General features: G+C 44.2%; 1 long non-coding RNA gene across 1 annotated transcript; it reads right to left on the reverse strand.

The window, feature by feature from the left end:
• Positions 1-725: 725 nt before the first annotated feature.
• On the reverse strand, positions 726-4,170 carry LOC123134138 (uncharacterized). Its single transcript, XR_006465555.1, has 3 exons — positions 3,691-4,170; positions 1,622-3,517; positions 726-1,506 (listed from the first exon to the last, which is right to left on the reverse strand). It is a non-coding gene; the product is annotated as an uncharacterized lncRNA (long non-coding RNA).
• Between the last annotated feature and the right edge of the window lie 22,950 nt (positions 4,171-27,120).

Raw genomic sequence — 27,120 nt, forward strand, 5'->3', positions numbered from 1 at the left:
CTCTAATCATGCAGAACCCCGATGACAAGCCAAGCAATTGTTTCATACTTTAGTAATCTCAAACCTATAAAATTTCACGCAATATATGAGCGCGAGCCATGGATATAGCACTATGGGTGGAATAGAATAATGAGGCGGTTATGTGGAGAAGACAAAAAAAGGAGAAAATCTCACATCAACGAGGCTAATCAATGGCTATGGAGATGCCCACCGATTGATGTTAATGCAAGGAGTAGGGATTGCCATGCAACGGATGCACTAGAGCTATAAATGTATGAAAGCTCAACAAAAGAAACTAGTGGGTGTGCATCCAACTTGCTTGCTCACGAAGACCTAGGGCACTTGAGGAGGCCTGTCGGTGTCAAAACCGGCGGATCTCGGGTAGGGGGTCCCGAACTGTGTGTCTAGGCGGATGGTAACAGGAGGCGGGTGACACGATGTTTACCCAAGTTCGGGCCCTCTTGATGGAGGTAATACCCTACGTCCTACTTGATTATTCTTGATAATATGAGTAGTACTAGGAAAATTGCCCGTGCGTTGCAACGGGAGGAAAAAAAGTATCGCATGCCCCTAAGACATAAGCGTGGATCAAGACCCCCTCACATGTCCATGTCCTCTATTTTAACACGGTGCCGACCCATGTCGTCGCTTTTCTTCCTCACCACCCTCACTGATGTTGGCGACCGCCTAATCCTAATGTGTCTAAATGTATTCAATCATAATGCAATGAATCGAGCCACGGCACAACATGCCTGTGAGGGTCAGACGTGTTGAGGACTTGGTCATGAGAGTTAGTTCAGGACATACGACATCAATAAGGGTTAGCCAGTTCAAGGAACTGGGTCACGGGACATCAAGCTCAAAGCACCGCTACTTGACTCTGTCAAGAAACCCATGCACCTACTCGTTTCAATTCAGAAATCAGAAAGCCAGGGCAAAATCGCACACATGCGTGTGTGCTCTAGCACATCTGGTAACTAACGACAACTAAGAAAATGCAACGTTGATAAAATAGAAAATGCAACGTTCATAAATTGCTTTGCTTGTTGTTTTGTAAATCTGATTGCACATATGAACATAGAATAACATTGGAACATCCAATAAATGTAAACCAACAAAGAAAAGGTACAGAAGAACTGAGGAAACTCAGAGGCTCAGAACAAACTAAAAGACCATAAAATTCAGATAAATTACCTTTTGTACAATTTACAGGGACCCAAGGAGCAAGGATTCCCAATTAAAAACAGAGCAGAGAGATATTAACACAATAGAAAATCAAGAATAATTCGAAAACCATCTACTTCTATGGTAATATTGATACCACTCTTCTTCAGCAAGCAACCATCAACAGCTACATTCTTACTCTTGACAAAAGATGTTTGGGAGTTAGGCCTAAAACTTCAGAAAAAATACGCTGAGTTACGAATAGAATACCTGATTGAGAGCTGAGCTTACAGGCTAAGAGAATTGAGATTTCCATTGGCCAGGTCTACTGGAAGTTGTCTCCTGAGGTTCATACATAGGAAAGGAGTTTCAATAGAAGATTTGAACTTCAAGGTTATTATTTTCATGTGAAAAAAAATCTTAAAGTGATCTTGTGAGCTACTTAATTAAGAATAACCTTAGTTCTGATGCTATATGAGGGAGTTCTTGTTGATTTGCGCAATCCAAGTAGCTAGCTGCCTTTGAAAAAACATCTATAGTGGCATGTCTTGATTCGGTACACAGAACATCAAATTTCAGCAATTACTCATCTTCTTTCACCAATCCTATAAGAAGTGGCAAGTAGTCTTGTGCAAATCTATCACCATTTCCAATCTTGTGCAGGCAAAATGCATACCAACATATACACTAACCAGGTAAATATGGGGATGCTACACAAACTTGAAGGCCTATAGAATGCAAATATTTTACCATTTCGGAGTGCACATATGTGTTGCAGATGTTTTAAGAAGGATGAGTTTCACATCTGAATAATTTAGATACAGATTATTAACATGATCGAGAATGCACCTCACTGCAGCAAAAATTGTCAACATCTCTCTCATCAGTCGAGTAGTTGCTTGCTGAATTTCTTATTAAGAAGCCAAATGATAACAAATAAAATACTTGCAACTAAATTGGAGATTTAAAAGGAAAGGAGAATGAACATACAAAGTAGTATAGTTCAGAAACAATTAAGTGCATACTTCCTATATTAAGTTTGATCCTATGATGATCAATATCACATTGTACACTGCACGAGGGAATCGGTGATTTGTGCAAACCACTTAATATTTCAGAGTAGTAGGTATTCTAACCACATCTCTAATATGTTAGAACCACAACTAAATCTAGGGTACTGCTCGTAATTAAGGATAATTTCTCTAGTTGCATAGAGAGTGAAAGGAGCTCCTTTGGTTGCAGTATGTGTGAATCTTTCTTTGCTGAGATCACGTGTATCCAAATAATTTCCAACTCCCAAACATTTGCTCGGTGATGGACTAAAAAATGTTTGCAGTTATAAGACATAAATGTTTGTTACATTATCATGTAAAAAGCTACATTGCAAACCTATCTTCTTCATATTCAGAGAGTAAATAAACGAAACATTGGAATTGACGGCTATCTAGAAACATACTCCCTCTCTAAACAAATATAAGACCTATTAGATCACTAAGAAAATGAATACTTGATCACTCCCAACTGATATTTCCTTTGAGCTTGATGTTTGTGCGATTCTGGTCCCAACTTGAATTGTTGTTTTTCTGTTGAAATATGAAAGCTCTATCGAAAGCACAACAGACCAAGTAAATGGTGGTAATACTATTACTCGTTCAAAAAATCCTCCTATAACTAAAATATTTATCTTAGACCCATCCAGCAAACTATGTGTCATGTGTCTTTCATAAAAAAGAAATCCAAAGAAATATTGCAGATCAAGTAAGATAATCTATACAATCTCACATCAAGGAGAGCATCCCTCCTTTCATTTGGTCGGCCACTTTTATTTCAGGTATAACCGGGAAATTGATCGTAGTTGTCTGATGCTCATAATTCAATTCATTTTTTATCTGCAAGGATGTATAAAATGCTCTTCATTAGGCTAGTAGCAAAACTTACTAATGTGTGTGCCCGTCTATCGACTTGTATGTATCAGTAGAAAGACTACATCGTGCCATTAGGAAGAGGTACGTGCATACATGCAGGACTATGACTTTGCATATCTATGTGGCATCACAGAATGAATTCATTATCCATCTGCTAGACATTTTGACAAGAGCCAATGTAATTAGGACGTGCTAGGCGAGCAAACCTGGAGCTTGAGTCCATCATCAGGGCGGCCCTGTTTAAGTTTCAGGCCAGTTAATCCCCAAGCTCGTTTTATAATCTGCTGTCTCTTCCTTCCCTATTGAATCAACCGATCCATGGCCTTGGTCTGCTGTCTAGTCTGTTTTGGTACAGATTCACAGAAGACACTAATCAAACATCACGACAGCATACTGTTTGGAATTCAGAAATCCATTCAAGTCATTCCCTGCAAAGGATGATTCATCAGTATATCGGATAAATCACCAAGAATGATTACCAACTGATTACCAACTCAAGCAGCATGTTCTAGAAAAAAATTCAGGCACGCCATGGTTTCCAATTCAGAAGATGAAACACAGCAAACAGGATGTTCAGGCCAATTCTAAAAATCAAACATACCGCTATCGAATCTTAGGCTGGCGTACTCCTTAGCCTTGCCTGGCAAGCCCGCCGGCCGGTCGCCGGAGCCGCCACCGCTATCGATCGCCTCCCTGACCCTGCGCCCCCTTCTCCCTCTCCTTTCTTCCTCTCTCCCTCACGCCCTGTCTCTCTTTCTACGGATGAGCAGGCCGCCGCCGCCACTGGAGCAAGCCGCCGCGCCAGCAGTCGGATCCGCTCGTCTTCCTCGCGCCGGCGCCGCGGCCTTGCGTCACCCACCGGCCGCCTGCCCGTTCCGGCGAACTCCAGCGCCGCCAATCTTTTCCCCTGCGTCGAGGAGTTGCTCGAACCACCGCCGTCCGCTGCGTGGGCCAGGCAGCCCATCCAAATCTGCAGCTCGCCTGCGTGGGCTACCCCGATGGCCGGACAGGAAGACCATCCACGCGTGGCGGCAGCGGCGGCCGTACCCCGAGCTCTCCTTCGATGCATACATGCCCGTGTGTCCTGTATTTCTTTTTGGTTTCCAACCCTTGTGTTAGGCTGAATAAAATTAAGGCCCAAGCCCAGAAACGAACGAAACATTTTCTCACTTTAAAAGGATCGCGCGTTAAATACAAGAAACTACATGGGCTTTTAATGAAAACATCCTAAACAAAACGTTTTCTGACTTAAAAAGGGACTGCGGGTTGAATAACTAAAACACTAGGGACTGTTCTGCAAAAGTACTAACGACGGACGACCAGAAGCAATCGCTGGTTTATTAGTAGGTAAAGACAAGAGTTGATCTACCACGAGATCGAAGAGGCTAAACCCTAGAAGCTAGCCTATGGTATGATTGTTGTTGTTGGTCCTACGGACTAAACCCTCCGGTTTATATAGACAGTGGAGGGGGCTAGGGTTACACAGAGTCGGTTACAAGGAAGGAGATTTATATATCCGTATTGCCAAGCTTGCCTTCCACGCCAAGGAGAGTCCCATCCGGACACGGGACGAAGTCTTCAATCTTGTATCTTCATAGTCCAACAGTCCGGCCAAAGGATATAATTCGGCTGTCCGAATACCCCCTAATCCAGGACTCCCTCAGTAGCCCCTGAACCAAGCTTCAATGACAATGAGTCAGGCACGCAGATTGTCTTCGGCATTGCAAAGAGGATGTCGGTGTCAAAACCAGCGGCTCTCGGGTAGGGGGTCCCGAACTGTGCGTATAGGCCGGATGGTAACAGGAGGCAAGGGACACGAAGTTTTACCCAGGTTCGGGCCCTCTTGATGGATGTAAAACCCTACATCCTGCTTGATTAATATTGATGATATGGGTAGTACAAGAGTAGATCTACCACGAGATCGGAGAGGCTAAACCCTAGAAGCTAGCCTATGGTGTGATTGTTGTTCTGTATGTTGTCCTACGGACTAAAAACCCCCTGGTTTATATAGACACCGGAGAGGGTTAGGGTTACACAAAGTCGGTTACAATGGTAGGAGATCTACATATCCGTATCGCCAAGCTTGCCTTCCATGCCAAGGAAAGTCCTTTCTGGAAACGGGACGAAGTCTTCAATCTTGTATCTTCATAGTCCAGGAGTCTGGCTGAAGGTATAGTCCGGCCATCCGGACACCCCCTAATCCAGGACTCCCTCAGTAGCCCACGAACCAGGCTTCAATGACGATGAGTCCGGCGCGCAGATTGTCTTCAGCATTGCAAGGCGGGTTCTCCTCCAAATTCCGTGTACCTGTTGAATAAAGTCCGGTTTCTTGTAAATGTTGTGCTCCTTGGCTTCTACGCCCAATAATGGCCGTCTCCCACGTGTTAAACGAATACGAAAAGTCTGAGTGTTTTTACCCATGAGGCATGGTTCGCACGTGTCAAATGATTCGTAATCAAGAGACTCTAAAATTCCATCTGCATGGAGCTTCTTCATGCGTTGACACATATGTGACCAAGGCGGCAGTGCCACAAGTATGTGGGACTATCATTATCAACCTTACATCTTTTGGTATTCACACTATGAATATGTGTAGCATTACGCTCGAGATTCATTAAGAATAAACCATTCACCATAGGAGCATGACCATAAAACATATCTCTCATATAAATAGAACAACCATTATTCTCGGATTTAAATGAGTAGCCATCTCGAATTAAACGAGATCCTGATACAATGTTCATGCTCAAAGCTGGTACTAAATAACAATTATTGAGGTTTAAGACTAATCCCGTGGGTAAATGTAGAGGCAGCGTGCCGACGGCGATCACATCGACCTTGGAACCATTCCCGACGCGCATCGTCACCTTGTTCTTCGCCAGTCTCCGTTTATTCCGCAGCTCCTGCTTTGAGTTACAAATGTGTGCAACCGCACCGGTATCAAATACCCAGGAGCTACTACGAATACTAGTAAGGTACACATCAATTACATGTATATCACATATACCTTTTGTGTTGCCAGCCTTCTTGTCCGCTAAGTATTTGGGGCAGCTCCGCTTCCAGTGACCACTTCCCTTGCAATAAAAGCACTCAGTATCAGGCTTGGGTCCATTCTTTGGCTTCTTCCCGGCAGCTTGCTTCCCGGGCGCGGCAACTCCCTCGCCGTCCTTCTTGAAGTTCTTTTTACCCTTGCCTTTCTTGAACTTGGTGGTTTTATTGACCATCAACACTTGATGTTCCTTTTTGACTTCTACATCTGCTGATTTCAGCATTGAAAATACCTCAGGAATGGTCTTTTCCATCCCTTGCATATTGAAGTTCATCACAAAGCTCTTGTAGCTCAGTGGAAGCGACTGAAGGATTCTGTCAATGACCGCGTCATCCGGGAGATTAACTCCCAGCTGAGTTAAGCGGTTATGTAATCCAGACATAGTGAGTATGTGCTCACTGACAGAACTATTTTCCTCCATCTTACAACTGAAGAACTTGTCGGAGACTTCATATCTCTCGACCCGGGCATGAGCTTGAAAAACCATTTTCAGCTCTTCGAACATCTCATATGCTCCGTGTCTCTCAAAACGCTTTTGGAGCCCCGGTGCTAAGCTGTAAAGCATGCCGCACTGAACGAGGGAGTAGTCATCAGCACGTGTCTGCCAAGCGTTCATAACGTCTTGGTTCTGTGGGACGGGTGCGTCACCGAGCGGTGCTTCTAGGACATAATCTTTCTTGGCAGCTATGAGGATGATCCTCAGGTTCCGGACCCAGTCCGTATAATTGCTGCCATCGTCTTTCAGCTTGGTATTCTCTAGGAACGTGTTGAAGTTGAGGACAACGTGGGCCATTTGATCTACAAGACATATTGTAAAGATTTTAGACTAAGTTCATGATAATTAAGTTCATCTAATCAAATTATATAATGAACTCCCACTCGGATAGACATCCCTCCAGTCATCTAAGTATAACATGATCCGAGTTAACTAGGCCATGTCCGATCATCACGTGAGACGGACTAGTCAACATCGGTGAACATCTTCAAGTTGATCGTATCTTCTATACGACTCATGCTCGACCTTTCGGTCTTCTGTGTTCCGAGGCCATGTCTGTACATGCTAGGCTCGTCAAGTCAACCTAAGTGTTTGCATGTGTAAATCTGTCTTACACCCGTTGTATGTGAACGTTGGAATCTATCACACCTGATCATCACGTGGTGCTTCGAAACAATGAACTGTCGCAACGGTGCACAGTTAGGGGAAACACTTTCTTGAAATTATTATGAGGGATCATCTTATTTACTACCGTCGTTCTAAGTAAACATGATGCAAAAACATGATAAACATCACATTTAATCAAATAATAATAGTGACATGATATGGCCAATATCACATAGCTCCTTTGATCTCCATCTTGGGGCTCCATGATCATCTTGTCACCGGCATGACACCATGATCTCCATCATCATGATCTCCATCATCATGATCTCCATCATCATGTCTCCATGAAGTTGTTCGCCAACTATTACTTCTACTACTATGGCTAACACGTTTAGCAATAAAGTAAAGTAATTTACATGGCGTTTCTCAATGACACGCAGGTCATACAAAAAAAAAGACAACTCCTATGGCTCCTGCCGGTTGCCATACTCATCGACATGCAAGTCGTGATTCCTATTACAAGAACATAATCTCATACATCACATATATATCATTCATCATTCATCACAACTTTGGCCATATCACATCACAAAGCACTTGCTGCAAAAACAAGTTAGACGTCCTCTAATTGTTGTTGCAAGTTTTACGTGGCTGCAATAGGGTTCTAGCAAGAACATTTTCTTACCTACGTAAAAGCCACACCGTGATTTGTCAACTTCTATTTACCCTTCATAAGGACCCTTTTCATCGAATCCGCTCCAACTAAAGTGGGAGAGACAGACACCCGCTAGCCACCTTATGCAACTAGTGCATGTCAGTCGGTGGAACCAGTCTCACGTAAGCGTACGTGTAAGGTCGGTCCGGGCCGCTTCATCCCACAATACTGCTGAAGCAAAATAAGACTAGTAGTGGCAAGAAAGTTGACAACATCTACGCCCACAACAAACTGTGTTCTACTCGTGCAAAAGAACTACGCATAGACCTAGCTCATGATGCCACTGTTGGGGAACGTTGCAGAAAACAAAAATTTTCCTATGGTTTCACCAAGATCCATCTATGAGTTCATCTAGCAACGAGTGATCGGATTGCATCTACATACCTTTGTAGATCACGCGCGGAAGCGTTCAAAGAAAGGGGATGAGGAAGTCGTACTCGACGTGATCCAAATCACCGGAGATCCTAGCGCCGAACGGACGGCACCTCCGCGTTCAACACATGTACAGTCAGCGTGACGTCTCCTCCTTCTTGATCCAGCAAGGGGGAAGGAGAGGTTGATGAAGATCCAGCAGCACGACGGCATGGTGGTGGATGCAGCAGTCACCGCAGCAGGGCTTCGCCGTTCTCTACGGAGGAGGAGGAGGTCTTGGAGGGGAGAGGGAGGCGCTAGGGGCATTGGGTCGGCTGCCCTCCCTCCCCCCCTCTATATATAGGGTCCCCAAGGGGGGGCGCCGGCCCTGGAGATCCAATCTCCCAAGGGGGCGGCGGCCAAGGGGGTGGAGTGCCCCCAAAGGCAAGTGGGGCGCCCCCACCCTAGGGTTCCCAACCCTAGGCGCAGGGGGAAGGCCCAAGGGGGGTGCACCAGCCCACTAGGGACTGGTTCCCCTACCACTTCAGCCCATGGGGCCCTCCGGGATAGGTGGCCCCACCCGGTGGACCCCCGGGACCCTTCCGGTGGTCCCGGTACAATACCGGTGACCCCGAAACTTGTCCCGATGGCCGAAATAGTACTTCCTATATATAATTCTTTACCTCCGGACCATTCCGGAACTCCTTGTGACGTCCGGGATCTCATCCGGGACTCCGAACAACTTTCGGGTTACTACATATACATATCTCTACAACCCTAGCGTCACCGAACCTTAAGTGTGTAGACCCTAAGGGTTCAGGAGACATGTAGACATGACCGAGATGGCTCTCCGGTCAATAACCAACAGCGGAATCTGGATACCCATGTTGGCTCCCACATGCTCCTCGATGATCTCATCGGATGAACCACGATGTCGAGGATTCACGCAATCCCGTATACAATTCCCTTTGTCAATCGGGACGTTACTTGCCCGAGATTCGATCGTCGATATCCCAATACCTCGTTTAATCTTGTTACCGGCAAGTCACTTTACTCGTATCGTAATGCATGATCCCGTGACCAGACACTTGGTCACTTTGAGCTCATTATGATGATGCATTACCGAGTGGGCCCAGAGATACCTCTCCGTCATACGGAGTGACAAATACCAGTCTTGATCCGTGTCAACTCAACAGACACTTTCGGAGATACCCGTAGTATACCTTTATAGTCAGTCAGTTACGTTGTGACCTTTGGTACACCCAAAGCACTCCTACGGTATCCGGGAGTTACATGATCTCATGGTCTAAGGAAAAGATACTTGACATTGGAAAAACTCTAGCAAACGAACTATACGATCTTGTGCTATGTTTAGGATTGGGTCTTGTCCATCACATCATTCTCCTAATGATGTGATCTCGTTATCAATGACATCCAATGTCCATAGTCTGGAAACCATGACTATCTGTTGATCAACGAGCTAGTCAACTAGAGGCTTACTAGGGACATGTTGGTGTCTATGTATTCACACATGTATTACGATTTACGGATAACGCAATTAAATCATGAATAAAAGACAATTATCATGAAGAAGGAAATATAATAATAATCCTTTTATTATTGCCTCTAGGGCATATTTCCAACACATCGTACGGTCACTGGAGCTAGAATCGTTCATATTGACTAAGTTGACAAAGCCCTTCGTCCCCGTCAACTTAGTAGGCCCACAAGTCAGCCTCCCAGCAAGGTGGGTCCCAGCTAGCCGGGAGAGTATTCATTTTTTTGTGCATAATAAGGAGGCACTTCCGGTGGGTCCGAGCTGACAGCGGGGGGAACGTTTTTTTTGCGAAATACGGTGGCCCGTCCGATGGGTCCCAGCAGTCAGGGGGAAACGATTTTTTCACAAAATACTGGTGGCCCGTCCGGTGGGTCCCTGCTGTCAGGTGGAGGAATCATTATTTTCCGCGTAATAAGGAGGCACTTCCTTGCTGCCACCGTGGACCCAGCTGTCAGCCTCTCCACGTACAGTCCACATCCAATGGAAGTCGTTCCTTCCACGTTTACCACGCCGCGCCGAGAGCACCAGGGCGGTGGACATCGGCGAGGCCTAGGAAGGGGACGACGCGGAGCCGGTGAAGACGCGGCTGTGGATGCCCACGCGGAGAGGAGTATGAGGGTTCACTCGTTCGGCTGCGGTGTGGGGCTGCCGTCGCCGCAGGGCCTGGCCAGCGGTGGGAATAGTAGGGGGCGCTGAGGCCTCCATGGCAGCACAGCCGGCCACAGAAGGCAGGAGCAGGCGGCACGACCGGCGCTGCTTTGGGCAGCTGGAGCAAGAAGACCAGAGGTTGAAGAAGCACTACGGCCATTGGATGGACATCGTACGGTCACTGCAGCTAGAATTGTTTATATTAACTAAGTTGACAAAGCCCTTGGTACGTCAACTTAGTAGGCCCACATGTCTGCTTCCGAAACGGTGCGCCCCAGATGTCAGGGGGAGGAATCATTTTTTGGGCGGGTGAAGCTAGAATATCCGAGATTGAAGAAGAAGCACAGCATCCGTTGGATGGACATCCAATGGACACTGCTGCTAGAACCGTGTGTTGACTATAAGTTGATAAAGCCTTGCATACGCGTCAACTCTGTTTTTTTAGGGGACACATCAACTTAGTAAGGCCAGAGGTGTGTGGCAGAGAACTTATAGCCCATTTGAGATTTGTAAGAATGTGTAGCCCATTTTGGAATTCTAATGGAATTTACTACAGCCCATTTATAGTTTGTTAAAAGTACAGCCCATTTCAACCAACCGTTCAAAACAAAATTCAATAAAATTCCCCACATTTTGATGGGATCTGAAATATTTTTATCCCAAAATTTCTAGTCAGATTAAATACAATTTCAATATAAATTTATATTACGTAAGAATCCAATGAAACATTGCGCTCGCAACAATTAATGAAATTAAAAATTTCAATAGCCAAAAATAATATTTTATAAAGTAATCACGTGTTTGGTGCATTTTTCTATAGTTACTGCCCAGTTTTTATAATTACATCCATTTATTATTTCTTAAATCTCATTTTCTTGTTAAGCCTAATGCATCCCTCCTTGGAAAGATTTGCAGCCCAGCGGGGCGGAGAATAACAACTTGACCTTGCCTGGGTATTCCTAAAAAAAGTATAGCTGGGCTGGCCATTTTTAGCTTGAAAAATTTAATATCTGGGCTGGATATCTGGCCTGGGCTAGACGGGCCACAGCCCGCCCAGTTAATACCTGCAACGATGTTTTCGTTGTTGTTCAGAGGAGAAAAATTAATATCTGGGCTAAACATCGAAAAACTCTGCAGTGCTCACACCTCAAAAACACAAATACTGCTCGAGCTGCTTGGTCCCAGCTGTCGGCTGCTTCTTGTGCAATTCTCTCGTTTATTGACTAGTACTACATATGTTGACAATTGTGTGGGACCGTGATGTCAGGAAACCAGGGGGAAGCAAAATACATAACTCCCGCGAGCGCTTCCACCTTTGCCTCGTTGTCTCCCGTGGAAACCCTTTCCTCCCTTTTTTTTGCTCGGGCAAGGACCAATGCATGCAGCACGTCCATGCGATTATTAGGCAAGAAACAAAAGCGCTTTGCATGCTATGAATTACGATGGCCTGCATGGGTAGCTAATAAGGCATCCTCTTAACTGATGTGATTAAATGTTGTGTTTAGAAGAGAGAAATATTCTTCTTTTCCACCAATCTGCTTGCACCTAGGTCATGATGCACCTTCTAATACGACTTATTCACCTAGACGGAGGGAGTATAGTTTTATATATATATATAATAAGGAGGCACTTGTATACGTGAGGCTATGGACCTGGTGGGTCCCCATTGTCATCATCTCCAAGTAAAGTCATCTCCTCGCCCGTGCGGGCTTTCCGCCCGAAACAGTCAGCGCCCCCCGCCCTGCTTCCCGGTGCAGGCGATTGCTCCGCCTTCAAACGACACAAGTGTCATCCGTCCGTCCATCTGCCGCCCACATTAATGATACGCGGTTGCCGAGGTGGCTACTCCGGCGCCACACTTCCGTCCCTCCGCCCGCCCACCATTGCTATATAAACTACTGCGCCAGCCATAGCCGTAGTCATCCGCATGCGTTCCCTTTCTCCTGTCCGCACCACTACTTCCCACCATGTCTTCCTCGCGCTCCAGCACTCTTCGGGATGGGCGGACGACGGACCACTAGGAGATGGCAGCCATTGCTACTGACTGGCTGGCCCACAGGCAGCCAGAGGACGACGATGTCCCAGTGGAGAACATGGTAGTCGATGATCCGGCGCCAACCCCTCCTTCGCGCCATCCTCGCCGGTGCATTGCACCATGACCATCGGCGAGGCCCATGCCCAATATATGGACAGTGTGAGGCGGATGCGTCAGGAGCAGTTCCGAGAGGCGCAGGCCGATGCCGCCTACAACCACCATCTCCTCCAGGAGCACCTGTAGGCAGAGGAGCAGATCCCCGCGGAGCAGGCGGAGCAGGAGGCGCTGCTCGACTCGTACCGCTCCGCCCGCAAGGGCCACCTGGAGCACTGGCGGGACCGCATGCGGGTGGCGGAGGCTGCGGCCGCCTACAAAGAGGCTAGCAAAGAGGGTGATGAAGCGGGCGAGGTGCTGTTTGGCGAGACCGAGGACGAGGCAGAGGACAATGCCGGCTTCGACGAGTCCCCGCTCCGCTGGCGTTGACGAGGCCCTGCTCCGCCGAGGCCCTGTGGCGCCAACAACAAGGCAAAGGACACCGCCGGCTTCGCCGAGGCCCCGCGCCGCCAACAACGAGGCATAGGACATCACCGGCTCAGCCGAGGCCCCACCCTGCCGGCAACGCGGGGGAGGATTTCCATCGCTTCGCTGAGGCGCCGCCCGCCGGCAACAAGACAGAGGACATCGTCGGCTCCGCCGAGGCCCCGCCCTGCTGCCAATGAGGCCGCGCCACACAGAAAACGAGGAAGAGTAGAACACGGTAGGTCGCCACCGCTCGGGTCCAAGTAAGGCCACCGCTGCTACCCTCCTATTGAAGCCAAGCTAGGCGGGTTGACCATTGACGGCCAGTTAGCTTCTTGGCGGCGACGTGGAGTCGGGGAGTTCTGCTGGAGAATAACGCTGCTTCTACTTAACTGTTGGTGCAGTTGGCTGACTAACACGTGGGCCCAACAGGCCACATGTCAGTTACGTAACTGCACCTGCAGTTAAGTCACTGAAGCTTCTGTTCGGCTCAGCGGGACGCAGGTGGGTAGCTTCAGTTAATTAATTATACCTCTAGCGCACCCCTTTTTAGTTGAAGAATGTATGAAATGTAATGAAATCTGGCATGTTTATATGAAATCCGACCGTGTATGAATGAATTTATTTCGATTAGTTCGAATTCCTGTATCATTGGCATTGCATGAACATGCAAAACAATATGTACTAGCATTATTCCTAGGGTGATCACCTCGTTTGCAGCAATTTCACATGTACTCCCTCCGGTCCTTTCTAGTCTGCATACAAGTTTTTTCTACAGTCAAAGTATCTCTACTTTGACCAATCTTATACAAAAAAGTATGCACTTTCACAATGTGCGAAGTAAAAAGGAACAAAAGGAGTACAAAGAGTTTGAGCAGGTTTTTAGCGTTTCTGTACATTGCAATCAAACACACAGGCCTGTCAATTCATAGAGAACATTCAAAACAATCGATGATTATGCATCTCAGCGACTCACATGTCAGAGGCAATATTTACTTCACAACTAAAGAATAAAGAAAAAATTGATCGACGCTGCTGATACGTCTCCAACGTATCTATAATTTTTGATTGCTCCATGCTATATTATCTACTGTTTTGAATGTCTATGGGCTTTATTATACACTTTTGTATCATTTTTGGGACTAACCTATTAACCCAGAGTCCAGTGCCAGTTTCTGTTTTTACCCTGTTTTAGGGTTTTGAAGAAAAGGAAAATCAAACGGAGTCCAATTGACCTGAAACTTCACAGAACTCATTTTTTGAAGGAAAGAAGCCCAGAAGACTTGGAGTGCACATCAGGGGATCTGCCAAGGAGGTCATGAGGCAGAGGGGCGCGCCCTCCACCCTCGTGGGCCCCTCGTGGGCCCCCTGACGTACTTCATCCGCCTATATATCTCCATATACTCTAAATACATTCGAGAGCACAATAGATCGGGAGTTCCACCGCCAGAAGCCTCCGTAGCCACCGAAAACCAATCTAGACCCATTCCGGTGCCCTGCCGGAGGGGGCAATCCTTCTCCGGTGGCTATCTTCATCATCCCAGTGCTCTCCATGACGAGGAGGGAGTAGTTCTCCCTCGGGGCTGAGGGTATGCACCAGTAGCTATGTGTTTGATCTCTCTCTCTCTCTCTCTCTCTCTCTCTCTCGTGTTCTTGAGATGATACGATCTTGATGTATCGCGAGCTTTTCTATTATATTTGGATCCTATGATGTTTCTTACCCCCTCTACTCTCTTGTAATGAATTGAGTTTCCCCTTTGAAGTTATCTTATCGGATCGAGTCTTTATAGATTTGAGAACACTTGATGTATGTCTGCCATGGATATCTATGGTGACAATGGGATATCACGTGATTCACTTGATGTATGTTTCGGTGATCAACTTGCGGGTTCCGCCCATGAACCTATGCATAGGGGTTGGCACACGTTTTCGTCGTGATTCTCCGGTAGAACTTTGGGGCACTCTTTGACGTCCTATGTGTTGGTTGAATAGATGAATCTGAGATTGTGTGATGCATATCGGATAATCATACCCATGGATACTTGAGGTGACATTGGAGTAGCTAGGTGACATTAGGGTTTTGGTTGATTTGTGTCTTAAGGTGTTATTCTAGTACGAACTCTAGGGCTGTTTGTGACACTTATAGGAATATCCCAACGGATTGATTGGAAAGAATAACTTTGAGGTGGTTTCGTACCCTACCATAATCTCTTCGTTCGTTCTCCACTATTAGTGACTTTGGAGTGACTCTTTGTTGCATGTTGAGGGATAGTTATGTGATCCAATTATGTTAGTATTGTTGCGGGAACTTACACTAGCGAAAGTATGAACCCTAGGCCTTGTTTCAACACATTGCAATGCCGTTTACGCTCACTTTTATCATTAGTTACCTTGCTGTTTTTATAATTTCATATTACAAATACCTTTATCTACTATCTATATACCACTTGTATCACCATCTCTTCGCCGAACTAGTGCACCTATACAATTTACCATTGTATTGGGTGTGTTGGGGACACAAGAGACTCTTTGTTATTCGGTTGCAGGGTTGCTTGAGAGAGACCATCTTCATCCTACGCCTCCTACGGATTGATAAACCTTAGGTCATCCACTTGAGGGAAATTTGCTACTGTCCTACAAACCTCTGCACTTGGAGGCCCAACAACGTCTACAAGAAGAAGGTTGTGTAGTAGACATCAAGCTCTTTTCTGGCGCCGTTGCCGAGGAGGTGAGTGCTTGAAGGTATATCTTTAGATCTTGCAATCGAGTCTTTTAGTTTCTTGTTTATCACTAGTTTAGTTTATAAAATAAAACTACAAAAAAATGGAATTGAGTTTGTCTCATACGCTTCACCTTTTTAATATCTTTTGTGAGTATGATGGAAAGGATAATTGTGCACAAGTGCTAGAAGAAGAACTCTATAAAATGTTTGGCACTAAATATTTGAATGATGAGCATGATTGCAATTTTGTTAGTATGAATTCCTTGAATATCCATGCTGCTAATGATATGCAAAGCCACAAGCTTGGGGAAGCTATGTTTCATGAAGATGATATTTTTTGTCCCCCAAGTTTTGATGAGCAAATTTATTATGATGAAAGCATGCCTCCTATCTATGATGATTATTGTGATGACATGTATGCTTTAAAGAATAATGATAACCATGAAACTTGTCATCTTGATCTTAATTTTCAAGCACATGATAGTTATTTTGTTGAGTTTGCTCCCACTATTATTCATGAGAAGAAATATGCTTATGTGGAGAGTAATAAAAATTCTATGCTTGTAAATCATGAAAAGAATGATTTGGATGCTGGTTATATTGTTGAATTCATTCATGATGCTATTGAAAATTATTACGAGGGAGGAACATATTCTTGTAGGAATTGCAATAATATCAAGTTTCCTCTCTGTGTGCTTAAAGTTTCAAAGTTATGCTTGTTTTGCCTTCCTATACAAGTTGATTATTGTTCCCATAAGTTGTTTGCTCACAAAATACCTATGAAAGGAAGTATGTTAGACTTAAATGTGCTAGTCATATTCTTCATGATGCTCTCTTTATGTTTCAATTGTTATCTTTTATATGAGCATCATTGAAATCATCATGCCTAAGTAGGGGCGTTAAACGATAGCACTTGTTGGGAGGCAACCCAATTTTATTTTATTTCCTTGCTTTTTGCTCCTGTTTAGTAATAAATAATTTATCTAGCCTCTGTTTAGATGTGGTTTTATGCTTTTAATTAGTGTTTGTGCCAAGTAGAACCTTTGGGAAGACTTGGGGAAAGTCTTGTTGATCATGCTGTAAAAACAGAAACTTTAGCGCTCACGAGAATTGCTGCCATTTTTTATTGGAGAGTGATATTTAGTTAATTATTTTTGCATATTATTAATAGATAAATTCCTCAGGTCCAGCAATTTATTTTATAATTTTTGGGGTTCCAGAAGTTTGCGTTAGTTACAGATTACTACAGACTGTTCTGTTTTTGACAGATTCTGTTTTTCGTGTGTTATTTGCTTATTTTGGTGAATCTATGGCTAGTAAAAGAGTTTATAAACCATAGAGAAGTTGGAATAAAGTAGGTTTAACACCAATATAAATAAAGAATGAGTTCATTACAGTACCTTGAAGTGGTGTTTTGTTTTCTTTCGCTAACGGAGCTCACGAGTTTTCTACTTTAAGTTTTGTGTTGTGAAGTTTTCAAGTTTTGGGTAAAGATTCGATGGATTATGGAACAAGGAGTGGAAAGAGCCTAAGCTTGGGGATGCCCAAGGAACCCCAAGGCAATATTCAAGGACAACCAAAAGCCTAAGCTTGGGGATGCCCCGGAAGGCAACCCCTCTTTCGTCTTCGTTCATCAGTAACTTTACTTGGAGCTATATTTTTATTCGCCACATGATATGTGTTTTGATTGGAGCGTCAATTTATTTTGTTAAGATTTGCTTTCTGTTATTTAGAACAATGTTTCGCATCTTTTATTTTTCAATAAAAGTGGCATTGATAGCCTTTACTATGCCTATTTTAGAAGTCCACATGTTGTTGTTTGAAAACAGAAAGTTTACCACTGTTGCAATAATTCCCTTGAGAAAGTAAGAATGTGATAAAATGTTGAAACCTTTTGAATATTAAGCTCTGATAAATTTACTACAGTGGGAATTTTATTTAATAATTTTTTGAGCTAGGGAAGTATGGATGTTGCTGCATTCTTTACAGACTATCCTGTTTAGGCAGATTGCTGCTATGTTTGCATTGTTTGCATTGTTTGCATATGTTTGCTTCTTTAATGATTCTATTTGAGGATAGGACTATTAAATATGCAGAGGAATTTAGTATGCAATGTTGAATAATAATTTTAGTGATTTGCTAGAGTAGAGTATGATAAGGTTTTGGCAATGGTTTATACTAACTTATCTCACGAGTCCTTGTTGAGTTTTGTGTGGATGAAGCTTTTGAGATTTAGGGAGACCGTGATATGAGAGGAATTAAGGAGACACAAAAGCTCAAGCTTGGGGATTCCCAAGGCACCCCAAGACAATATTTCAAGAAGTCTCAAGCGTCTAAGCTTGGGGATGCCCCGGTTGGCATCCCACCTTTCTTCTTCAACAACTATTGGTTAGTTTCGGTTGATGTTTGCTATTATTAGATGTAATTTTATTTTGCTTTACTTTCTGTTTGAATAAAATACCAAGATCTGAAATTATTAAATGTTAGAGAGTCTTCACATAGTTGCATAATTATTCGACTACTCATTGATCTTCACTTACATCTTTCGGAGTAGTGTGTTATTGCTCTAGTGCTTCACTTATATCTTTTAGAGCACGGTGGTGGTTTTGTTTTACAGAAACTATTGATCTCTCATGCTTCACTTAGATTATTTTGAGGGTCTTAAATAGCATGGTAATTTGCTTAAAATCCTAATATGCTAGGTATTCAAGAATAATAAAACTTTCTTATGAGTGTGTTGAATACTAAGAGAAGTTTGATGCTTGATGCTTGTTTTGAGATATGGGGGTAATAATATCAAAGTCGTGCTAGTTGAGTAGTTGTGAAATTGAGAAATGCTTGTGCTGAAGTTTGCAAGTCCCGTAGCACGCACGCGTGGTAAACGTTGTGTAACAAATTTGAAACATGAGGTGTTATTTGATTGTCCTCCTTATGAGTGGCGGTCGGGGACGAGCGATGGTCTTTTCCTACCAATCTATCCCCCTAGGAGCATGCGCGTAGTGCCGAGGTTTTTGATGACTTGTAGATTTTTGCAATAAGTATGTGCGTTCTTTATGACTAATGTTGAGTCCATGGATTATACGCACTCTCACCCTTCCATCCTTGCTAGCCTCTTCGGTACCGTGCATTGCCCTTTCTCACATTGAGAGTTGGCGCAAACTTCGCCGGTGCATCCAAACCCCATGATATGATACGCTCTGTCACACATAAACCTCCTTATATCTTCCTCAAAACAGCCACCATACCTACCTATTATGGCATTTCCACAGCCATTCCGAGATATATTGCCATGCAACTTTCCACCATTCCGTTTATTATGACACGCATCATCATTGTCATATTGCTTTGCATGATCATGTAGTTGACATCGTATTTGTGGCAAAGCCACCGTCCATAATTTTTCATACATGTCACACTTGATTCATCGCAATCCCGGTACACTGCCGGAGGCATTCATATAGAGTCATCTTTATTCTAGTATCGAGTTGTAATCATTGAGTTGTAAATAAATAGAAGTGTGATGATCATCATTTTCTAGAGCATTGTCCCAAGTGAGGAATAAAAAAATAAAAAAAAGAGAAAGGCCATAAAAAAGAGAAGGCCCAAAAAAAGAGAAAGTCCATAAAAAAGGAGAAGGCCCCAAAAATATGAAAATGAGAGAAAAAGAGAGAAGGGACAATGCTACTATCCTTTTACCACACTTGTGCTTCAAAGTAGCACCATGATCTTCATAGTAGAGAGTCTCTTGTTTTGTCACTTTCATATACTAGTGGGAATTTTTCATTATAGAACTTGGCCTGTATATTCCAACAATGGGCCTCCTCAAGTGCCCTAGGTCTTCATGAGCAAGCAAGTTGGATGCACACCGACTAGTTTCCTTTGTTGAGCTTTCATACATTTATAGCTCTAGTGCATCCGTTGCATGGCAATCCCTACTCCTTGCATTAACATCAATCGGTGGGCATCTCCGTAGCCCATTGATTAGCCTCGTTGATGTGAGACTTTCTCCTTTTTGTCTTCTCCACATAACCCCCTCATTATTCTATTCCACTCATAGTGCTATATCCATGGCTCGCGCTCATGTATTGCGTGAAAGTTTATAGGTTTGAGATTACTAAAGTATGAAACAATTGCTTGGCTTGTCATCGGGGTTGTGCATGATGAGAGCATTCTTGTGTGACGAAAATGGAGCATGACTAAACTATATGATTTTGTAGGGATGAACTTTCTTTGGCCATGTTATTTCGAGAGGACATAATGGCTTAGTTAGTATGCTTGAAGTATTATCATTTTTATGTCAATAAGAACTTTTGTCTTGAATCTATCGGATCTGAATATTCATACCACAATTAGGAAGAATCACATTGAAATTATGCCAAGTAGCACTCCGCATCAAAAATTCTGTTTTTATCATTTACCTACTCGAGGACGAGCAGGAATTAGCTGCTGACAGCAAGGGCGTCCCATTCAAAAATATCAAACGCATGTCTTGCTAAAATCAATGAGAAAAATTTGACAAGGTTGTCCCATTCCAAAATATCAAATGCCTACGATTGTGGAAAGGGCAGGGTTTGCCATCAGTTTGGACATTGACATGGCACCTCGTGCTAAATAAACAAGATGTTCTTTTTGTGCAGTTCCACCAAAATCAACCAAATTCACGTGTAGCTTGTATGATTTCGCCCTTATATGTTGCAACACCTTGAACTTATTGGCACCTCCTTTCTTGTGGTGGAAATGAATGATTCGATGTATTCATGAACATTTTGTGTAGTTCCCATTGAAATCAAGCTGAGCACCCCTGTTTGCACAAATACAAAAAAGTGATTAGTATAGAGCAAACTGTACTATGAATTGACAGTTTCAACTGGCACATACATGGTCCATGTAGAGCACACTTTTAGAAAAATGGAACTCACCAGAAAGAATCCTAGAACAACATTGTACTCGCGCATCACAGCAAAAAATGGAGATTTTGTCAGTCCTTCTGAGCTGAAGTTAGTTTGGTCTTATGGGGAGTAATGTAACCATCCTTCAATTGCTCCTTCTGATGATAAGATAGACAGGGCTTCTTCATCCTGGCATAATCGGAACTAGTCACTTCACTTACTCCATATTCTTCTTCAGAGGAAGATGATCCTGTTGTGCAAAGACAAGAGGACTACTAAATGCTAGCATCACTGTTTGCTCGAAAAAAGGAAAGGAAGTATTTAAAAAAGCACAGATGAAGCACTTCTCAAGGACAATACCACTTTTTCATGACAGTATCTAAACAGTAGCACAACACCAATAGAGATGACAAAGCTCAATCATATGGATGAAATCAGTGGGCGAGTACCAACCTTTGTCAGGAGGCTTATTGTGTAGAGCATACAGATGAAGCAATTCTCTAGAACCATCTGTTGCAATCTATGGTGGTGGCCATGCTTACTATATACTCCTCGATTAGTTTAATGTTTCCAACATCTTCTTGTGCAGTTACACTAAAATATATGGTATCTTCAAAGAAGATCCCTGTTTGCACAAGTAGAGATAATTACATATTACATTAAGAGTGGCATCAAATCAGTGGCAAAACAATTGGTCGTTCCAGCCATAGCAATAAATTAAGATGCAAAACTATATCATTACTTGTGTCATCACAGTTCCAGTGCTTCATTATAGCACCGGGAGTTGATTTTTGTTTTTCTTCCCCTTGTTCTTCCCCTTCATCACTTGGTTCAATAACAAACAAGCTTCGCCTTCAATGTAAGATTTTGCATGTCAATTAGGGAGCACAAGTATAGTACTAAACTTAATTTTCTGATGAAAGTGGCAAAATACAGGCCAGCAGTTGTGAAATATCCTTATCTTACCTCAATGGGATATTACGGTGCACATACAGATTGGAAGTCTTGTCTCCATTTGTGCAGTTCACTAAAATCAAGCAACATTATCGTACAAGTAGCACAACATATGAATGCACACTGTAGAATCATGTGAAAGAAGGCTAGTACTGACCTCTCATGATGCGGAATTCAAACAACTCACAAGAAGAAGATCTGAACCAAATTCGCCTTAACGGATAGGAAGTAAGATCTCCTCTTGTGCAGTTCCACTAAGATCAAGCAGTCAAGCAACATTGTCGGTGTGACATTTTGGTTGAACTGCACAAAACACTCTTAAAACAAAAGTGTTTTGTGTAGTGCAACAAAAGGTCACAATGGCAATGAGGTGAAGCAGATAACCCTGTTTACACAGGGTGCAAAGGAAACAATTAGTGGTCAATAACGGTGGATGACACAGAAGCCAACAAAAAGAAGCATCTACCTTATCTAAATGGGAAAGAAAGCAAGACAGTAGCATTTCTCAAACGGTGGCATTGATTAATATTAACATAGAGATTATATTAACACTAAAATTCGTTAAACATATAATTTGCTTTTAACTGTGGCATTGCAACAATTTTCCAGCGGCATTATTAGAGGGTGTTTGTTTACAGGGACATTTTGGTGTAGGGACTAAAAAAACTCCGTGTCAGTCCCATCTAAACCAAAGAGGAGGGACTTTTAGGGACTAAAAGTGGGCATTTGGGACTAAGGAAAGAAGACCCAGAGGGAGTCTTTTTGGGACTTTTCCAACAGTTGCCCCTGCCACGCATCGCACATTGTCTCTATTAGTTCATTATTATGGGTAACATGGTCTTTTAGCATGTCATTTAATAACTTATAGTCCATGTTTAGTCCCTGGAACCCAGCAGGTAGGGACTAGGGAGTTTTTAACCAAACAGGGCCTTAGATTAACAACAGCAAATGAGTTGCACGGGAAAGTGGACGCACCAGCACCATGTGCATCTACCGATGTACTGTGGTCATGCACAGTCTGTTGCAACAAAGAACAAGCAACCAAGGAGCATATTTGTGTTGGTCACAGTTTTGTTATCTTTAGACGCCTTTCCCTATGTGAGCGCAGCAAATCTAGTCCTGCTCAAACTCTACAGCCTTGTCCATTCCTTTCCTTTGTGAACTAGTACATTCGTCCCTTCCTTTCCTCTTTGAACCACGTCCTAGATTTATGCGATACAAATTTCCCCACTACTTTCCCCCATTCCTTTCCTCTTTGAACCACGTCCTAGATTAATGCTATACAACTTTCCCCCTTCATTTCCTCTTTGAACCACGTCCTAGATTCATGCTATATACAACTTTTCCCACTACTTTCCCCCACTCCTTTCCTCTTTGAACCACGTCCCAGATTCATGGTATACATGCAGCTAGAGCAATGCATGTGGAATAAGTAAATTATACCTTAAGGTTCTTGGGGCGTGGTTCGGAGGGCAACGGGACGACGGCGAAGAAGAAGGGGTCGGAGGCCCTCCCGCGCCGCCGCTGGGTGGAAAGTGAACAGCTATGAGTCCCTCGCCGACGGCGACAGTGTTAAGCCTCCTTCCCTTCCTGGCGGACGGATCCCGCCGGCTCTTTGAGTAGCAGTGAGGGGAGAGAGAGGCCAAGGAAGTCTTGTTTAGATCTGGAGAGGGCGAGAGAGTGTGAAGAGAGCAACTACAAGCGCTGAGGCTCCAGCGGGAGAGGGCGAGAGAGTGAATGAACAGGCTAACCAGCTACACAACCCTCCCATTATGTTCAACAAGAGGGAAATAACCTTTTATACATTCCTGCATTCGTGTGACAAGCATGCCGTGTTTTTTTGTGTGTGTGGGAGTCATTGGGATTTCAATCATAATCGTGTCATGTGGCTTTGGTGGTAAGACTATCCACAGTGGTGCAGAAATAATGCAGACTTAGTCACCTTACCTCTCTCCACGTAGTACGTTGGGTCCCACCAGTCAGAGGGTGAAACAAACAAATTAATAAGAAAAATTAAAAGCGTCAGCGGTGTATCTTACCAGACACATCTTGCTACTGCTCGGGAACACTGTCCAATTGATCCTCTGTTCGCTCACGTACTATTTTAAGTGAATCCTTATTATAACATGCACACAAAATTTGGCCACTTGTATTCGAAGTCAGTGTGCCACCGTATCTCGTATACTTACTACTCCCTCCGTCTAGGTGTAATAAGTCACGTTAGAAGGTGCAACGGGACCAAGGTGCGTGCGTGTGTGCGTGTGTGTGTGTTTGTGTGTGTGTGTGTGTGTGTTTAACACCATGTGTGTGTTTAACACCATGTGTAATCTAGTAGTAGTAGTGTACGATTTTAGCCGCGAGAGTCGGTGCATCCTCTTGTTTCCGGGCGTGTCCGGTAGGGACATGCGGACAGCTGCCACGCCCGGTCTGACCAGCCTGGCCCACCCAAAGCCCCTTCATCGCCCGCGCGCGCTTCCTGCCCGAAACGGTCAGCGCCGCTCCAAAGAATCGGTGCCGCATTCATGCCTGGGCAGAGCGGACGTGACCTCTGACTGGCGCAAGAGTGATGGTTGCTTCATCTGTCCAACTTACTGCTGGGTCTATGTGATTTGACGGCTCATTGGTCTTTATTACTGAGGTGGTAGGACTGCTGGATGTCCCACACTTTTGGCGAAAGGACGTATACTACTACTACTAGATTACAATTTTCTCCATTCTTACAGCGGAGGCGTGCAAGAGCAGTGAAAACACACAGGCTCAGTGATTACATGGCCCACCTCACACTATCATCGTGTGACACCTAACTCTTTACATAGTACTCCCTCCGTTCCTAAATATTATTAGATGAGTCCCCGCGCGTTGGCGCGGAACAACGGTATATCTCTCTGCGCAAAATTATCGATTTCATAGAACAAAAAAAAACTCTATAACCGCATGACAAATGTGGTACTCAAACTAAATAGACTCCCATCATCATTTAGATCATCCCACGTAAGGAAAAAAGATCAGCCAACTCCTCAATGGCGGAGCTACAATGAATTTTCTGGGCGGGCCAAGCCAAAGGCCACCTGAAACTTTTACCCTTGTAGACCAATTTTACCCTTATACTTTAGTGTTTTGGGCTCATGCTGGGCGGGCCATGGCACTATTTTGTTCGTATGTAGCTCCGCCAGTGCAACTCCTACTGCATAATGGGATTATATTTTTCTTTTTGACATGTTAATGGGACTTAAAAGCTCACTTACATGCATGCTATCGGTGCATGCTTGCATGCAGACATGTTGATGTGATTTAAAACCCACTCACATGCATGTGGCACGGTATTTCTGCATGCTTGCATGTGGCTTAGTGCGGAGCCTCTCAACGTCAAGATCAGACGGCTATTATGGACTAATTTACTTCATTTAACGGCTACATCGATTTTGATGATGTGGCTCAAGGAGAGGATAGAGAATTCCTAGTAGTGGGGCTAGCTATTACTAGTAGATATAAGTCTTTGTAGAGATTCCACTACATACGGAACAAAATGAATGAATCTACACTTAAAATGCATCTATATACATCCGCATGTGGTTCATGGTGAAATCTCTACAAAGTCTTATATTTAGGAACGGAGGAAGTACTAGTGTAGTACGTACTGTAATTTATCAGCGAGATAAATTTGTACAATGCTATGAAGCTTCCAGCTTCTGTTACATGTATCTTGCGTCCAAGGTTGCCCGTTGCAACATTTCATCAAATACAAAGGAGACTAACATCCATGCTATTGCATCTCAATGATTGACAGATCATAACAAATATGTACTCCCGCCGTTCCAAAATAAGTTTCTCAACTTTGTGCAAACTTTAGTACAAAGTTGTACTACTACTAAAGTTGACACTTATTTTGGAACAGAGGCAGCTAAAGAAAAAAACGATCCATGCAGTCCCTAGCCCTTGAACCATGAACCCTGACCAGGCTTCAATTTGCTGGCAACGTTCGAGCTTCCTAATAAATGAAGTTTGCAACCTTTTGACCATCGGATCATTTTGTGCAGTTTCACCAAAATCGAGATGAGCATCCCTGTGGCAAAGAAATTGAACAAGTGTGATTAGAATAAGATTGCTGGGACTAGTTGATGAGACATAAACTCATCACAAATATAGTACATAGAAGTCATTAGAGGTATGTGCGGGGCAAACAAGTAGAGAAATATCCACAGGGAGTGATGTGGGCAGCTGGAGCAGTGGTGAAGCCGGCTGTAAAGGGAGTTGTACCTGAGGGACGTAGCTTAATCTTGAGGAGGGCGACGGGAGGTGGCAACTGCCCACGTTGCGGCAGTGAGCAAGGGACGAAGGCAACCTCACCGGCTTTGTGAGAGGGAACGGCGGGGACCCCTGATCGGGACGTGTCGACAGTGGGTTTTCGCCGTCGGCGACGGCCACCGCATCTACACTAAGCATCCACCCCTTCCCCAAGCAGACGTAATCCGTCGGGATGTTAGAGATGTGGCCACAATCGTTTTATGCGAGAGAGTGTGAAGAGAGCAACCTCAGCAAGCAACCGTGTAGGCTAGCCCGTCCTGACTATGTACTCCTTTTCTCTCCATATGAACCTATTATATTGCGTACGTGCCACTGAAGAAAAAAACTTTATTTATAAATGACGCGACACCTACTACTCGTTCTCCTATAACCTTGCGCTTGGCATCTCCAAAGTATTTGCCTTGCGATTGGCTCTTCACCTCTTCGGGAAGTCGAGCAATAATGGTAGTGCAGTATATATCATTCTGGCTATATGAGACCGAATGAATTGTTGCACGTCCACCATGTGGGCGAGGGTCGAGGGGCGAGGGAGAGTGCTACGTACGGAGCAAAATGAGTGAATCTACACTCTAAAATACGTCTATATACATCAGTGTTTGGAGTATGTACTAGTAGTTCATATTGAAATCTACTAAAGGACATATATATTCCAAACAATATGATATAATCTCTATAACTAAGGTAGTAGGGACGAGGAGTAAACGAAGGGAGTAGTAAATTTTTCTCCTCGTCCTGCGAGCCACCGCGCGCATGGGAGAGGGAGCGGGCGTAAGGCGTAGTAAGCAAGCTTCACCTCATCCTGTGAGCCACTGCGCCCGTGGGCGGGGGAGACGGCGTACTAAGCAAGCTTCTCCTTGTTCTACGAGTTGACAGGACACATCAAAAGTACTCCAGTGTATAGAGCCTTGCCTCTAAGGTAGGCCCCACATGGTTTGCCTCTTTTTTTAACATAACACGTCAAGTCGCAATTTGTTTGTTCACCCGTGGTAGACATCCTCCCTCCACCAAGTGGACATGTGCCAAATTACCACGTGGGCTGCCTTTTTCGTACAAAAATGAGCTCCACCATGTACCCGCGCGGGTGTGGTTGGGAAAGAGACGGGAGTACGTGTGCCGTGCATGCACCTCTTCTCTTCGTGCACGTCCCCCACCTACGTGGGTGTGTGTGAGAGATACAAACCGCA

This window comes from Triticum aestivum, chromosome 1A (assembly GCF_018294505.1).
Source record: "Triticum aestivum cultivar Chinese Spring chromosome 1A, IWGSC CS RefSeq v2.1, whole genome shotgun sequence".
NCBI classification, from domain to species: domain Eukaryota; kingdom Viridiplantae; phylum Streptophyta; class Magnoliopsida; order Poales; family Poaceae; genus Triticum; species Triticum aestivum.